The following is a 17,949-nucleotide window of genomic DNA, read 5'->3' as shown; positions in this document are numbered from 1 at the left end:
AAAATAAAAGGCCTTTGCCTTCCTGGCACTGAAAGCATCACGCTTTTAGTCCATGTGGTACAGGTGCCGTGCTTTGGGAAGCACTGGCCTATACCGAAGAGTGTATAAATAAATTCATCAAGTGTACTTCCTTCTTCCACTAATTTAATAAAAAACAACTTTGCTTGACATGGTCCATCTGTTATATACCGAAGGCATGGGCATTACTGCTTTAGGTTAAATATAATTTTGAAATGTGCCACCTGGATGCCATCATCCCCTGAGCCCTTTAAACTATATTCTCTTGGAAAGAATGTGACATGTAAGGTGAACATGGGGTCTTTTTTTCCCTTTGTAAATGAGCGTTTTCTGTCCTCAAAAATCAAAAGGATATTTTTACTGTTATGATTTTATTATGCTTCTTTATAGTGTCGTTTGTTTTCGTGAAGTTAAAGGAAGCAGTGAAGTGGAAACCAGTAACAAATAGGGCATGTTGAAATTGAGCTCCAGAGTTTAAAGCTTCCATTCATTTAACTCGGGAGAAAAGCGTGTGTTTGTTTGGATACCTAATTATTGGGAAAGGAGAGGTTCATCTGTCTAAGTTAATATCCCCTAACCGAGTTGGAAATTAGCATACATCTCTTTAATTACACCTGCTGCTACAGCCTCATGGACCAGCCACACACACAGGATGGGAGGGGGTGTCCTGACCACCTGCCCCCCGACACTACCTGTTGCTGGAAGGACGTCGGGCCCCCCAGGAAGCTCCAGGCGCCTCCTCCCCATCGCTGGCTTGAAACCCACTTGGCCCTAAGTGACCAGCCTCCATCAGTGTGCTCAGCCAGTGTATCCTCAGAGCTGTACGATGCTTGGCGCATGGATGTGCACGGTAATTGTTGAATGAATGAATGAATGAATGACAATTTAACAAGTGCCTGTGAGCCCTCCTCTGTGGCATCACATGGCGTGTGGACTAACATTTGATCTCCAAAGCCAGGCATTAATAGGCCCCATGGAAACCACTGTGGCTCCCGTAACTGCTCCCCCTGGAGGCTGGGAAGGGAAGGGCCCCTCCTGCTGTGGGGTTATACGTTAATTTCTAAGCCCATCATCTGGAGGTTCCATTTATTCACTTGCTTATCATTGCCGAAAACAAATGATCTAGAGCTTAAATGTCTGACAATCACAAAACGGATGAGAAAATAATAGAATTGTAATGCACTAAGTTGCTATTTAAAATGATGTTTATCCAGCACTTATAATAACGTTAGAAATGCTTATGATCTAATATTAATGGGAAACAAAATCGTCTATGCCATATAAAGTCATATGAAGACTATTATGGTAAAGGCATTTTTAAAAAATCAAAGAATTCAAATACAAGACCAGAAGAAAACAGCAAGAATGTTAACTGTCTTTGGGTGATGAGTTTATGTTACTTGAGTCTCCTTTCTGCTTCTCGGTGCTTGCCGGATTTTCTATAGCTAGCATCTACTACCGGTTCTATATAAAAAAATCATAAAGCTTTTTTTTTTCTAAGAGGAAGTGATCTATAGTCACCTCTCTGCCAACAGCCAGCTGAGATTGCTGTTTCTGGTTTTCCTGAAGAGGGGGTTCTGGTGATACCTGCGTGTCCAGGAGGTTTTACCACACCCGGAGGGTTTTGGGGTGTGTGCTACAGAGGAGTGCGGGCCCCAAGCCCCATGGCAGCTGCCCCTTTCTAATGATCGAGGACTGAGTTAGTTTCCAGATACCAGGGATCAGTGGAAGAATGGGACCAGAGCCCCTCCCTCTGCTTTTCCTGTTAATGATTCAGGCCCGTACACTGCACTGCCTCCCCCGTTACATTGCCAAGGCATTTTACAATCAATAACTAATTTATTTACGATCCTCTAAGAAATAGTTAGGTGCTATTTTCCATCTCATTAAGATGCAGCTTGAGCTTCACCCATAACTGACGTGGGGATTCAGCTCTGGTTGGGGCTCCTGGGATGAAGAGGTCAGGGCGGGAGGATGAGGAGGATTTATAGCTGCTCCTGGTGCAGAGGGGAAAGGAAGGCAGTGGGACGGGAACTCCTAAATGCTGCCCCCGGAGCAAAGCTACTGTGGTTGGAAGGGAGGGGCCCTTCTGAGTTCCCCCAAGGAAATTTCTCAGTGTACATGGTGTGAATTCACTCTAGGGATTCTAGTAACTGGTGTGTGTAGAAAGGATTTTCCAAGGGTCCTTGGAAGTCCTGTGACAGCCAGAAAGCCCCAATGGTTGTGGTTATTACTGCTAATGTGCCCCCCACATGGACACACCTTCTGGATGGCATGCCCAAGGAAGCCGACCTATATTCATATATTTCCTATAATGTTTCATTTCTAAAGAAAAATCTTGAAGGTTTTATTTAACAATGTCTAAAACGTTGCTGTCATGGGGACCAAAGTCGCTTTGTAAATCACTTATTGAAGCGTTAGTCATTTGAGTTCACAAAGATAGGGTAAAACATTTTATCACGATACCATTTCGTTATAAAAGCACTGGAATCAATCTCCACCAGAACTTCCAGTGCACGTTTCCTTTGATTTGTTAGCATTTCTGAAATCCAGCAATTAAACTTGCTTAGAAAGGTAGCCAGGCAAATGATGTTCTCAGCCTGGGTCCCCATTTAGGGTCTCCTTAATTCCCACCAATTCTGCACACGAGGCTCCAACGGTGCCTACTCTCAGGCCCCAGATGGCGCCAGGTGCCATGCCCTCTGAATGTCTTGGTCTCTCTCTTCCCCAACTCACTGGCTCTCCCCAGGCTTCCAGGCAAACCCACCACATCATCACCCCTCTCCTGGCGCTATGGGGTGGGGGAAAGGGGGCGTCCCCACACCAGTTTCAGGGAAGAGGAGAGGAAGGGAAGGACAATGGAAATAGACTGTGAGATCATCAGGTCGGGGCATGAAAGGTAGGAGGGAGAGAATGTGAGATCGTTCCAGAAACGTAGAAGGGGGTCACTTTGGAACACCCTTGAATGCAATGCCAACGCAGTTGTCATTCATTCTGCAGGTAAAAGGGAGCCATTGATGGTTTCCAAGCACAGGAGTGAGGTGATCAAAGATGTGGTCTTGGAAGATCCTGCAAGAAAATTATAGCTGGATAAAACCAACCCACCCTCCAGCTGGTAGTCAAACCGCCCCGTTTGAGACCCGTCCTCATTCCTTCCATTCTCTTTCTATTCATGAAGTCTTCTTTCTACGCTTTGCTGTGGCTTCTCTGTCCTCACGCGTCTCACTTTCCCGCTGGTCTGGCAGCATCTTGCAGGCAGGTTTGTGTCTGATGTACCCCCCCGAACAGCGTGTATGGCAGTAATCTGAGCCACCCATGCTGCCTGTCTTGCTGCCTGATTTCAAACCTGCCTTATTTCAAAAGAGATTTAGGGCAAATTGTGGGTGATTAAGAAATTAGATGGATGTGTGGATGAATGAAGGAACAAATGAGTGCTTGAGGGAATGCCAGCTTTCATAGTCCCAGAGGTCCCTGACTCTCCTGCAGCCCACTCTGCCCAGAGCTGGCAGTGCCTCTGGAAACCTCTGGGCGTGAAATCCTGAATGAGGGGGAGACTCCCAGACTCCTGTTCACTTGTCACCTGGCACCAAGCAGCCCTGCCTCACATATCCAGGTTCCGGGTACCCCCACTGATCTCTGGACGCCCTCTTCACCCTTCTCACCACCTTCCTAAAGGATAGAGACTTTCTTCATTGCTAGCTTTGCGAAGATCATTAGAGCAGAAGGGTTACGCCCTGGTCATGCCAAACCACACATCCTCGGCCTCTCCTTTAGAAAAACAGAAACCCTCCTTGTTTAGGGTGATTAAACTGTGGTCTGCCGAGATGCACGGTTCTCTTCCAGCTAAACCTCCATATCACGACCTACCCCAGATCCAGTACCTGGGGAGTTTTGTTCTACCTACTGTACCTTTTCCAGTTGTACTGGACCCTTGGGCAAGAGAGCATTTCTAAAGATTCCACCTCTGTACTAATATTATTGAAGAAACTGGGCTGAGAAGAAATGTGATGTGTTTTAGAAAGATAAGTAAATACTGGGCCTCCAGGTTATGTATATATTTTAAAATAGCCTGTACCCCAGGATCTTTATTTATGATATTGAAAAGAAACTGTTTGGAAAGCTTTAATAACTTTAACTACAGCATAAAGGAAGGTAATATGTAGCATGATTAGCTTGCCATTATGTTATTTGTGCTGTATAGATACAAAAGTTCAGAATCAGATATTTTATGGGAAATCATTACAATTCTGAAAATGTGACTGAACTTTTCCTAAATATATCAAAAAAGGAACAGCTTGTGAGCATATGTAATTGAAAACAAAGTTTATGAGGCAGTAGATGTCTACAAACATCAACAGAAATTTAACAGAACTACGTAAAATTTTGTGTTTTGTCTATTACACTCAGACGTTCCCCTGTGTGTATCCACTGTTCCTGTAGTGGGTGGTGCTCAGCCCTTTCACAGATGGGTATAGTGATTTGATGAGAAGGTCTATGGGGTTTGAGACTGATGGGGTGGCCATGTACAGCCATGCAGGTTGTGCACTGAACAACTGCAGGGCACCCCTTTGCCATAGAGAGTGATGTGAAAGGCCCCTGCTGGAGTTCACAGTACAAGACCTGCACAGCAGTAAGGAGTTCTTCTTGAGCCATCACCTTGATGGGGAAGCAGAATCCACCTGTAATCCCCCAAATAATACAGCTGAGAAGGAAAACCCAAAGCCTTGTGCACTGTTGGTGGGAATGCAGATTGGTGCAGCCACTATGTAAAACAGTATGGAGGTTCCTCAAAAAATTAAAAATAGAACTACCACATGATCCAGCAATATCGCTTCTGGGTCCATATCCAAAGGAAAAAAAATTACTATCTTGAAGAAATATCTGCCATTGCAGCATTAGTTTCAATAGCCAAGACGTAGAAACAGCCTACGTGTCCATCAACGGTTGAATGGATAAAGAAAATGTGGTGTATATACACAATGAAATATTATTCCACCATAAAAAAAGAATAAAATCTTGCCATTTGTGAAAAAATAGATGGGCCTTGAAGGCATTATGTTAAGTGAAATAAGTCAGACAAAGATAAATACCATATGATCTCATTTATATGTGGAATCTTTAAAAAAAAAAAAAAAGCTTATAGATACAGAGGAAAGATTCGTGGTTGCCAGAAGTAGAGGGTGGGGGAGAGGGGTGAAATGGGTAAAGGGAATCAAAAGGTACAAACTTTCAGGTATTAAAAAAAAAAAAGCATTCCTAGCAATCATAACTACCTTCAATTCATTCATTCACTCATTCATTCATTCAGCTCTTGAAGTTGTGAATTCCCCCTTAGAACCGTCACAGGGGCTGCCAGTGGATTCCTACATCAGGGAGAGAACTCAACTGCTGGGTGTGCTCTCACCTGGGATCCATGATCTCACCAGCAAGCCAGATGCTTTTCCTCCCATATTCCTGCTCCTGGGTGCATCTTTCTTTGACCCCAGTGTATGTGGGTTGGAACCCGTGCTGCCTTCTGACTAACGACTGGGGTGGTTGCTTTTGCCCGTTTTGGATTTGCATCTGAGAAAAGGCTCGGCCACATCCTCCTCTGTCTTACATGATCAGTTCCTAATGCTACCTGGCAGAACGTTAAATGGTTTCTCAAAAGCTGCTCAGGCTAATGACCTACAACTACTCCATGAAACGTGCTCTCATTTTAGGTCCAGCAAAAACAATTCCATGCCAACAAATGATTTAGAACTGACAAAAAATATCTCACAAATAAAATAGGCACAAAAAAGCAGTGAGTTGGCATCTGTTATGACTTTTGAAAATGTCCAGATGGGTATGGATAGATTGCGGGGCTACCAACCCTTCCTAGAGGCAGAAAAGGTGACTTACCTGGTTCTGGCCTCGCCTCTCTTGTGGGTGAGTCATGAGATCTGCAACGTGTTGGGATATCCAGCTCTAGTTTCCTCGCCTGGAGCTGCTCTCGTGGAGGTAAACATGTTGATGAACAGCTTGCTATGTGCACCAGTTGTTGTTTTTATCCTGCTGGCTTCCCATCCCCTGGATCTGGATCTGGAATCTACTTCCCTAATTGCAGGGGAGGGAACTCAACCAAGGTGGCAATCCCCTGTCCTCTGTCCACTGTGATTGGTCCAGGGGTGGGTGTGTGTAACCCAAGGTGGGCCAATCAGTGTTTTACCTGTAGGTTTTACCTTCAGTGTTTTACCTGAAGGTACTGGGGAAAGGTCTTGTTTTCCTTGCTGGAGGCAAGCTGGCCAAATGGGAGTCCATGACTGCCTGAAGCCATGTCTCCACTACCTGGAGAAAGCTGATTGTATAAAAATCCCCCAAACTATGAGAGGCTGAAAGGACAGCGAGAAAACACTTCAGGCCCTCAAGTCAGCCCAGAAGATGGCCCTCACCCCGCTATTTCCCCTTGGGTTTTGTGAGTCGATGGAATACTTTTTTTCCCCCTTAAGCTAATTTGAGTTCAGTTTCTGTCATTTGCAACCCAAACGTTCTGGTGAATATGGAATAGAAATGAGGTCCCGAGGATGTGGGAGCTAGCAAGAGCCAAGGGCACAGAAGACAGGGCACAAGCTGTTCTGCATTAGGAGTATCTTTTAGCAAGATCTATTCACACCTCAGGGGAGAGAAGAGAGAAAGGGGAAGAGAGAGGGGGCAGAAGATGGGAGCCAGGAAGCTGGCAGAAGGCAGGGCACCGCCTGGCTGAATCTGCGGAGGCTCTAACGTGCCCTTAAGAGCAGCAGTACATAATGTGGGGTTTTTGAACGCTTGCTGCACAAAGGAACTACTCCTTATGACCATAAATTTCAGGAAGAGTTCTTCCACGTGGAAGCAGCCTATATTCATGGCAGCTGGAAGGGAGGTTTAGGGTCAGAGTTGGACTCACCATAATGCAGACATAAGGAATAATCACAAGAGGCAGAGCACAGAAGGAGAATCTTTCAAGCAGGAAATCAAGAATTCTGGTCTGATCCTCTCATGGGAAGCTAAGCCATGGGCTGTTTGCAGTCACTGACAGATAGTCTTTTTGGTTTCCAGAGGCCCAGAATGGGTAGTTGAGTCACTGTTATCCTAGATGGCATGGGACCTGGAGATCCCAGAAGACACCTGGTCACAAAGGAACAGGCCTTGTTATCAGAGGAGACATTAAAACGTGGACCAGGTAACCTCTTTAAGTGTTATGGTTTATTCTGCTCTAAGGAAGTGTGTGCGCGTATGCAAGTCACTAAAATGTTCTCCTTTGATGGAATCACGTTGCACGGGTGATCCAGGACCCACACATGAGCATCCATTCACAACAGTTAAGCCAGGCCCTTTCCCATTTTGCTTGGGGCATTTTGTAATCAAAGGACACTCCGCAACAGAGGAAGGTTTCCCCACGTCTTCAGGGGAGCTGAACAGGATCCAGAATCAAACAGAAATTGTGGACAGGACAGCATCAGTAAGCCAACACAATTATTGCACCTAAATTGCAGAATGGAAAAAAGCAGCTTTCAGAATGAAATTGATCTGGGCAAAAATTGCCGAGAACACTGTTGTAAGGAACAAGCTACCTTTTTTTTTTTTTACCATCTAAGCTTATTCTGAAATGACTTTACCATTAGATTTTAACAAGAAGATTTAATGGGCGAGAAGCTAAACTTCCATTAAGTCGTTTCAAACACCCCCGATTCGTATTTACTAATAATGATGATTTCCAAACGCTCATTCCTGCAACTCAGAACGGGCGGCCCAGCAGGCAGATGCCGTGCATGGAGTAATCTCCATGGATAATTGCCTGTCAGCATGGCATATTAAAGGGAAACAGCAAGGTTACAAGATAATGCTTTGGTCTGCTGTCTAACTTGAAGACACAAAGCAGAAAACTAGACTTGAGGAAAAAGCTTTTAGACTTTTCGAGTTTACATGAAATTTGGGAATCTTAACCCTTAGGGTGGGGCTTGGAGGGATCAACAGAGGCCCTGAAAATGTGCACCAGATTTTTTTGCACGTCTGTATTATGTGCCTTTCTCTAGGAAGAGGATCCATAGAGGGGATACGACCCCCCAAACTTTTAAGAATCACTGAATACATGTACTTTTACCAGTGCTGCCCAATAGAACTTTCTGGAATGATGGAACTATTTTATATCTGCATTATCCAAAATGTTAGCCATTAGCCACTCATGGCTACTGAGTGCATGAAATGTGGCTAGTGCAACTGACAAACTGAATTTTTAACTTTATTTAATTTTAATTAATTTAAATTTAAATTTGAAGAAGCAAAATTATGGGGATTAAAAAACAGATCAGTGGTTACCAGGGGCTAGGGGTTGGGAGAAGGTTGACCACAAAGGAGCAGCCTGATGGAATAATTTGGAGTGATGGAACTCTTCTGCATTTTGATTGGGGTGGCAGTACTTGACTCTATGCATTTGTCAAAGCTCATGGAGCCCTACATCAAAAATAATGATTTATTGGGAATCCCCTGGCGGTTAGGACTTCGTGCTTCCACTGCAGGGGGCACGGGTTTGATCCCTGTTCGGGGAACTAAGATCCGGCATATATATATATATATATATATATATATATATATATATAGTGATTTATTATATGCAGATTGAAAATGAAATTTTAAAAGATGTAATTGCCTACACGTGGCTCGTGGCTACCATATTGGTTGTGCAGCTCTAGACCATCACTTTAAAAGACCTACATGTGTAAGCATCACCACCAATGATGTAACTGGACTTTCCTGACTGACAGAACAGGCACGGTGACCTGAACATACAGCCTTAGCCTTGGTAAGTTCCACTGACAATAGACATCTTACTCAGAAGCAATCTCAAACTCACGTGCTCACGGAAACCCTTTTAAACCAACTCCAATTTTTTCCCTTGTGACCGTTTATCAGTTTCCTAAGGCTGCCCTAACAAAGTACTGCAAACTGGTAGCTTAGAACAGTAGAAATTGATTCTCTCCGGCAGTCCAGAAGTCTGAAATCCAGGTGTTGGCAAGACTGGTGTCTTCTTGACTGCTCAGAGGGAGAGTCTAGTCTATGTCTCCCTTCTAGCTTCTGGGGGCTTCTGGACATCCTCACACTCCTTGGCTTGTGGCAGCATCACTCCCATCTCCATCTCCACCTTCCACCTTCACAGAGCATTCTCCCATCTGTGTCTCTCTGAGTCTCTGTGCACAAATTTCCCTCTTCTCATACGGACACTAGAAATTGGATTTGGCCCACCCTAACCCAGTATGACCTCATCTTAATGTAATCACATCTGCACAGATCCTATTTCCCAAAAAGGTCATATTCACAGGGACCAGGACTTGAATGTATCTTTTCAGGGGACACAATTCAACCCATAAAAGACTACAGTCATTGTTGGGACAGAATCCCTTTCCCAGTATAGAGCATTCCAGACCAAGTATGGCTTCACCTTGGACTTAGCTTTAATTTCGTTTGTGTGTGTGTGTTCATATGTGTGTATGCATCTGTGTGTGTGTGTGTGTTTTCCATTTCAGCATTTTTACCATGACATGAGTGTCCTGTCCGTGGCAAAGGGAGTGGTGCCTGGCCAGTGCCCTCCTTTATCGGGCCCTTGCCACTCAGGAAAAACTTCCCTTCGTTAACTGAAAGGCAGGCCCTGAGGCAGAGATGTGGCCTCTCCCAGATCAGTGGCCCTTGAGCTGGTTGGCAGAACTCTGGGCACAGGGGCAGGGAGGCCATAGGATAAGAGGAACTGGGTTTGATGCTGAAGCCTCTTATTACAGGTGACACAGAAGGACTTACTTTACTTTTTTTTTTTTTTTTTTTTTGACGGCACAACATGGCGTGCGGGATCTTAATACCCCGACCAGGGATCGAACTCACAGCCTCAGCAGTGAAGGCGTGAAGTCTTAACCACTGGACCACCAGGGAAATCCCAGTTACTTCACTCTTTGAGCCTTAATTTCCTCACTAGTCACGTGTGACTGTCATGCTTACTTGTTGGGTTGTTTTGATCATGAAATAATAGATCTATTGAGTACTTAGCTAATCAATAAGTGTTGTTTTCCAAGTCCTTCCCTTTTTGACTATTTTCCTTTCATTTCTCCACACACATAGAGCCTTATACTATAAAAATCATTTCTATTTAATATAAAAATGCAGAAAAATGTAAAAAGTAAATGAAAATATTTGTAATTCCCTCACCCAGGGATAATCGTTATTTAAATTTTTATGTATTTCCTGACCAACTTTTTTAATGCATATATTTAATGCACTATCTCTGCAAAATTGGTTTCATTCTGTGCATATTTGTTTGGAACTGCTCTCACTTAACAAGATAGTACATTTTCATATTTAATTAAACGGTCCTCTAAAACACGGTTTATAATGGCTGCAGAGTAATCCATCATGGATATAACATATTTCTTCCGTTAATAACCTTTTGTCAGCCCTTTTGGCTGTTCCCAATTTTTTACCTTTTTAAACAATATTGCTAGAAACGTTCTTATGTATAAAACATTGTTCATCTCTCCAATTATTCCCTTTAGAAAAGTTATCAGGGGAGAATTTCCTGGCAGTCCAGTGGTTAGGACTCAGTGCTTTCACTGCCATGGGCCCAGGTTCAATCCCTGGTCAGGGAACTAAGATCCCACATGCTACACAGCATGGCAAATCCACTCTCTAAAGGACCATTTCATAACTTCTCCTTCTTGCTTCCATTTTTCCTTCTTCCTCTTCATCTCAGCTGATAACCTTCCCTCTTGATTTCATTGAGAAGACAGAAGCCATCAAAGAGAACTTTCTTATCTTCCCTTGACCAAGTCCAGCCACCTACCTGCTCCTGGACCATCACACTATCTGGCCTCCCTCCTGTACAGATGAAGTTCAGCCGCTCCATCCATTTGGGTCCTGGGTCCTGGCTCCTGGGTCCCGGCCTCTCTTGCTGACTCAAGGATGACGCTCCTAGAACCCTCCCCTTCCTCTCCTGCATCCTCAGAGAGCTTTACCACAACTGGATCGTCCCCAACACTTTGCAAACACACATGGATTTATCGCCTATATTTGTTTTCTATGACTACTATCACAAATGACCACAAACTTAGTGGCTTCAAGCAACATGAATTTATAATCTTACAGTTCTGGAGGTCAGAAGTCCAAAATGGGTTTTGCTGGGCTAAAATCAAGGCGTCAGCAGGGTTGCGTTCCTTCTGGAGGCTCTAGGGGAGAATCCACTTCCTTCCCTTTTCCAGCCTCTCTCTTATAAAGACCGTGTGATTACACTGCCATCTAGATAATCCAGGATACTATGCCCATCTCAAAACCCTTAATCACATCTTCAGTGGCACCTTTTGTCGAGTTAGGTAACATGCTCACAGGCTGGCTCCGGGGGTTCTACCATGGACATCTTTAGGAGGTGGTTATCCTGCCAACTACATCTTCCATCTTTTCTCTCAGAAACCACTCCAGCTGGACCTTTGTCCCACCAGCATCCTGCTTCTGCCAAGTCCCCCATGATCTCCTCGGCACCACATCTGTGGTCAGGTCTCAGCGCTGCGGTGCCCTGATGTCTTCGCTACATTTGACCACAGATCATTATTTCCTTCATCCTTTTAGGATGCCAGAATTTCTTGGTTTTCCCCTTATTTCATTGGCTCCTCCTCCTCCATCTCTGACTAAATCCTGCCCCTCCCCTTGACCACTATGTAACCCTAGGACTCACTTCTTTATCTGCACTGACTCCCTGGGTGACCTCCTTTGGTCCTACGGCATAAAACATTACATGTACTGATGAAACCCAAATCTACGTTCCCAGTCCCAACCTCTCCTCTGAGCTTCCAGACCCAGACCACTCCTCTTGGATTCTCACAGGCCTCTCCCACTTGGCGTGTGTGCAAGGCTGAGCTCAAGGTCCCTCCACCTCCACCTGTATTTCCATCTCAGCAAATGATGCAGGACACCAAGATGCTCAGACAAAAAGCATGAATTCATCTTGGTTCTGCTCTTTCCCTCAAAACCAGCATCTGATGCATCAGCAAGTCTTGAAGATGCCACCTTTACCACACATCCCTGGATGATCCTCCATCCCGGCAATACCCCTTGCACTGTCCCTTCTCTGCTGGGTCACTGCAGGGACCTCCAAGTTACCTGAATGACCAGTCTCCCTGCTTCTAGTCCTGCCTTATAGTCTGTTTTCCATGCAGAAGCTGGCACAGTCTTTAAAATGTACATCAAATCCTGTCATTCTTGGGCTCAAATCCTCCAATCAGAGTATATACAAGATCAGGATGGTAACCATGGCACAAGGATCTCAGACACATAACAAGAGGATTAAGGACTTTGCTGATGACCAATGAACAGGTAGAAGAGTCAGGGCATCATAAGTCCTGTTGAATGTTGGCGGTATTGCAGGAAGTAAGCTAGAAAATGGGCAGCAATAGAGTGCGATCAAGATTTAGAAGAGCTGTGCATCAGAAATAAGAATTTATGATAAGCAGTGTACCCATTGGTAAAATTAACAGAAACGTGACAGACTGGGAGATGTTTGCAAATCTACAACTGACCAGGGATTTAAAAACAAAACAAACAAAAAAAGATTTCAAAGAACTCCAAGGATTGGGCCAGGCAGAAGCTCTGAAACCTGGCTGTGCATTAGAAGCAGCTCAAAAGGATTTTGACAATATTGCTGCCTGGGCCTTCCCCAGACGACATCAATCAGAACCTCTGGACATGAGGTCCCAGCACTAGTACGTTTTAAAAGCTCTCCACACAATTCTGCTTTGAGGACTGAGAACCACTGTGAAGGGTATGAACATGGGAGTATGGAGATAAGGTGAGAAGAAGGAAAAGGAAGGCTGAAAATGAGAAGATGAAGCAGCTGAGAGGCCAGGGTGTCTGATGGTCGTTTATGTGGATGCTGAATTCTCCATGAGCTGCAGAGCAGAGAAATCCAGCTCTGATTAGAGATGCTTTCCTGGACTGACCTTCTGGGCATCTTGTTGGGATAAGACGGGCAATTTGTGGTGGGAGCTGGGAATGAGGTCTTCCCAGGGCACATGGGCCTCTAAAGATCTCCCTCAGTTTCTTCCAAGAGCAGTGCTGAGGCCCAGGAGTGGGGTGATCCAAGTAGGAACACTCTAAGCTCAGGGGACCTCTTTTGTGTCCATGCAGACAGAATAATGCCCACCTGGAACGGGCTGAATGGTGTCCCCCCAAATCCATGTCCACTCTAACAGTCAGAATGAGATTTTATTTGGAAATAGGGTCTTTGCAGATGGAATTACGTTAAAATGAGATCACACTGGATTAGGATGGTCCCTAAATCCAATGACTGGTGTCCTTATAAGAAGAAAGGACACAGAGATACACAGGAAAGAAAGGGGTCATGTAAAGACACCAGCAGAGATGGAGATGACACAGCTACAAAGGAAGGAACGCCAAGAATTGCCAGAGCCACCAAAAGCTGGAAGAAGCAAAGAAGGATTCTTCCCTAGAACCTTCAGAGGGAGCAGAGCCATCAGGGCAACTTCTAGTCTCCAGAACCGAGAGAGAATAAAATTCTGTTGCTTTAAGCCACCCAGTTTACGGTACTTTGCCATAGCAGTCCTAGGAAATTAACATACCCAAAGATGTTCACATCCTACTTCCCAGATCCTATAAGTGCATTATGTTATATGGCAAGGGGGAATTAAGCTTGCTAATCAGCTGCCTTTAAAATAGGGAGATTCTCCTGGATTGTCCAGGTAGGCCCACTGTAGTCACAAATGTCTTTAGAAGTGAAGAGGAAGGCGGAAGAGTCAGTGTCCGAGGGATATGATGTTGGGATGTGATGTTGGAAAGACTCAGGACCCAGCGGGTCATTGCCAACTTCCAAGTTGGAGGAAGAGGCTACGAGCCAAGAAATGCGCAACCTCTAGAAGCTGAAAAAGGCAAGAACACCAATTCTCTCCCTAGGGCTTCAGGAGAGGAACACAGCCTTGCTGACTGACACTTTGGTTTTAACCCAGGGAGACTCACTTAGGACCTCGGACCCCAGACTGGAAGGTAGTAACTTTGCGTTGTTTCATCCCACTGACTTTGCAGTAATTTGTTACAGCAGCAACAGGAAACTAATACAATAGCAAAAAATAATTTTTACCTTTTTCTATACATTCTTCCCCAGTCAGTTTTAACTTTGCTACTTTTTATATAGGAAATTAAAAATTTTTACGGAGCAAATTCTCTTGTATAATTTCCTTTATGTTTTTATCTTTTCGTACGATACTTAGAGCTCCTCTCCATAGAGGTGGGATACGTACTCCTTTTATCCTCTGACAGCTTTTCATGATTTGAGTTTTTATATTTAATTTTATAATCCAGTAGCTTTTAACCAATTTTTTCTGGTTGCAGATACTTTGAGAATCTGATGAAAGCTATAGATGCCAAAGAACACAAACATATACATGCAAAAATTTGCGATGATTAAGAACATTCTCAATCTTGTTGCAGTTTCTTTTGGTTTACAGCATGAAGCAGAGGGCTTATTTCAAAAAGGCTTTCTTGTCCCACTAACATGTCCCATAAACAAAAGTTTCAAATATCAAACAAAAGGCTTTTATTCCCTCAGGCCAAAGTTTTCACCTCTAGAAAAAGAAGGTAAAAAAATTTCTTTTAAAAGTGAACCTAGGGGCTTGCCTGGTGGCGCAGTGGTTGAGAATCTGCCTGCCAATGCAGGGGACACGGGTTCGAGCCCTGGTCTGGGAAGATCCCACATGCCGCGGAGCAACTGGGCCCGTGAGCCACAACTACTGAGCCCGCGCGTCTGGAGCCTGTGCCCCGCAACAAGAGAGGCCGCGATAGTGGGAGGGCCGCGCGCCGCGATGAAGAGTGGCCCCCACTTGCCGCAACTAGAGAAAGCCCTCGCACAGAAACGAAGACCCAACACAGCCATAAATAAATAAATAAAAATTTAAAAAAGAAAAAGATGTTGGTCCTTTAAAAAAAAAAAAAAAAAAAAAAAAAAAAGTGAACCTAGGAGGCTTCCCTGGTGGCTCAGTGGTTAAGAATCCGCCTGCCAATGCAGGGACACGGGTTCGAGCCCTGGTCCGGGAGGATCCCACATGCCACGGAGCAACTAAGCCCGTGCACCACAACTACTGAGCCTGCGCTCTAGAGCCCGTGAGCCACAGTCACTGAGCCCACGTGCCACAGCTACTGAACTCGTATACTCTGGAGCCCATGTGCCACAACTAGAGAGAAGCCCATGTGCCACAACGAAGATCACTCGTGCCACAACTAAGACCTGATGCAGCCAAATGAATAAATAAATAAATATATAAATATTTTTAAAAAATGAACCTAGGTATACACCCAAAACAACTGAAAGCAGGGACTCAGATACACGTACAGCAATGTTCAAAGCAGCATCATTCATGAGCGCCAAAATGTGGGAATATCTGAAATGTCCACTGATGGATGAATGGACAAACAAAATGTGGTCTCTCCATACAATATCATTCAGCCTTAAAAAGGAATGAAATTCTGACACGTGTTGCAACATAGATGAACCTTAAAAACATTAACGTTCAAAACATTACCTTAAAATGAGCCAGACACAGAAGAACAAATATTGTATAATCCCCCTTATATGAGGTGCCTAATATAGGCAAATTTATAGAGACAGAAAATAGAATAGAGGTTCTCAGGGCCTGGGGGAAAGATGGAATGGAGAGTTAGTGTTTAATGGGTACAGTTTTAATTTGGGATGATGAAAAAATTCTGGATGCGGATAGCGGTGATGGTTGCACAACAATGTAAATGTGCTTAAAGCAGCACTGAGGGGTACACTTAAAATAGTTAAAGGAAAAAAAAAATAGTTAAAGGAGGATTATATGTTGTGGGTATTTTACCACCATCAAAAAAAAAAAAAAATTATCACTCCTCCCCAGGGACTGTCCCGGGGAAGCCCAGGTGCAGAGTCTAGGAAACGCCTAGAATAACAGTCAACATTAAAATGGGATGTGAAAAAGAGAGAGAGAACAAAATCAATGGGACTAAAAATAACTTTTTGGAAACAAAAACAAAAAATGATAGGACTGAAGCTGTCAGATGCTATGGGCTACTCGTTTGTTGATTTCTTCATTCATTTAACGACTGTTTACTAAGGACCTACCACCTGTCAGGATAGCGTGAGATGCGATGGGCAGAACACATGCACAAGACCTGTTTCCTCTCATCCCCGGGCTTCAAGTCCAGAGGCTGGACGTGGGGTTGTGCCACCGGGGGCCCCTTCAGAACTGAGCCGCTCTTTCTCCCACCTGCTGGGAGCGCTGGCAGAGGAGGCTGTTCAGCTGAGTCTCCCTCCAAGCCTCACAAAGGCCGTGGCCAAGCCCAAGGTCATGCATCCCACCTGGGGGCAGCCCACAGTGACCAGTCCATGATGCGGTATGAAGGCCTGGCCAAGGAGGTCATCCCCAAGAAGGCACTCCAGCTCCAGGGCCCCCAGGGGATGAGCCGAGGCCTGAGTTAAACTGCATCACACTCACCTGCTCCCTTCACACGATCTTGCTTTCCCACCCCACACCCCCTGCTCCCCCATAGGGCTGATCTGAAGGATTCTTCCCAGTTCCTTCCTACACACAAACCTGCTTCACAGAATCTGATTCTTGGGTAACTCGACCTATGACAAAGGGACAGCAACACAAGTTCATAAACAATGATAAGACAACTCTGAGTGATCCCCAGCAGGAGGAGGGAGAAACTGTCTTCCTGGGTGGGCCAGGCAGATTTTATCTGAAACATGAATAACAGAAAAGACTTCTAGTGGCCACAGGCGGGAGGGAATTGCACCAGAAGGGGCAGGCCTGACACAGACGAGAAGCCGGGGGCAGGGCCTGGGGTGTCCCAAAGACAGTGGGGAGCCTGCTAAAGACATTATCCTGCGAGTAAGTCAAGTGGGATGTTAGGACCTGAGGAAAACCAGGAACTTTGGAGAAAAGAGCTGGGAAAGATTGTGTGTATCCAGCGTGGAGGTCTGAGAGGTGGAGAAAATTACCTGATGATAAATTGTTAAACTGTTAAAGACACAGCAACATCTTACCCTAAATGCTTTCTTTTATAAGTTCCACATGGGTGCATGCAGTGACCTGCAGGAAAAAATGGGAAGGCATTATATCTAACATCCCTTTTCACAGATGATGATTCAGACAAAGACGTGGAGTGAGGTTAAGCCATTTGTCTAAGGTCAACCATTTGGAGATTTATATTCCTGCAGGGCAAGAGGGGCATATAGCAGCATATTTAACAGTAACATTGATAGAATTCATAAGTACATAAGAGGATTTTTTACGAATTTTTAAAAGTTATCCAAATCCTTCATGTACCTAGCAAAAGTCTGAGATTTAGAAGGGTTAAGTAGCTCACCCAAGATCACAGAGCTATTAGAATTAGACGGGGTTCCAATTCTCAGGAGATCTCAGGACTGAGCAGCAATGGAAAGTTCTGTCAGCAACATAGTGGGATTTGGTATTGAATCCTCCTCTGGGTTTAGACCAGTTTTATAAGCAGCCCAATAGACCATGCACTGGCTCGGTCCCCCATGACCGGTGAGTGGGAAATGTAGAAATTGTTTTCTTTAGTGTGCTCCATTGAGATCCAGAAAATGTTTAATGTGGTCCACTCTTTTTTTTTTAACATTTTTTTTTTAATTTATTTTTGGCTGTGTTGGGTCTTCGTTTCTGTGCGAGGGCTTTCTCTAGTTGCGGTGAGCGGGGGCCACTCTTCATCGCGGTGCGCGGGCCTCTCACTGTCGCGGCCTCTCTTGTTGCGGAGCACAGGCTCCAGACGCGCAGGCTCAGTAGTTGTGGCTCACGGGTCTAGTTGCTCCGCGGCATGTGGGATCTTCCCAGACCAGGGCTCGAACCCGTGTCCCCTGCATTGGCAGGCAGATTCTCAAACACTGTGCCACCA

The sequence above is a fragment of the Balaenoptera ricei genome, chromosome 16 (genome assembly GCF_028023285.1).
Source record: "Balaenoptera ricei isolate mBalRic1 chromosome 16, mBalRic1.hap2, whole genome shotgun sequence".
Taxonomy (NCBI): Eukaryota; Metazoa; Chordata; class Mammalia; order Artiodactyla; family Balaenopteridae; genus Balaenoptera; species Balaenoptera ricei.
This window is presented reverse-complemented; position numbering follows the sequence as displayed.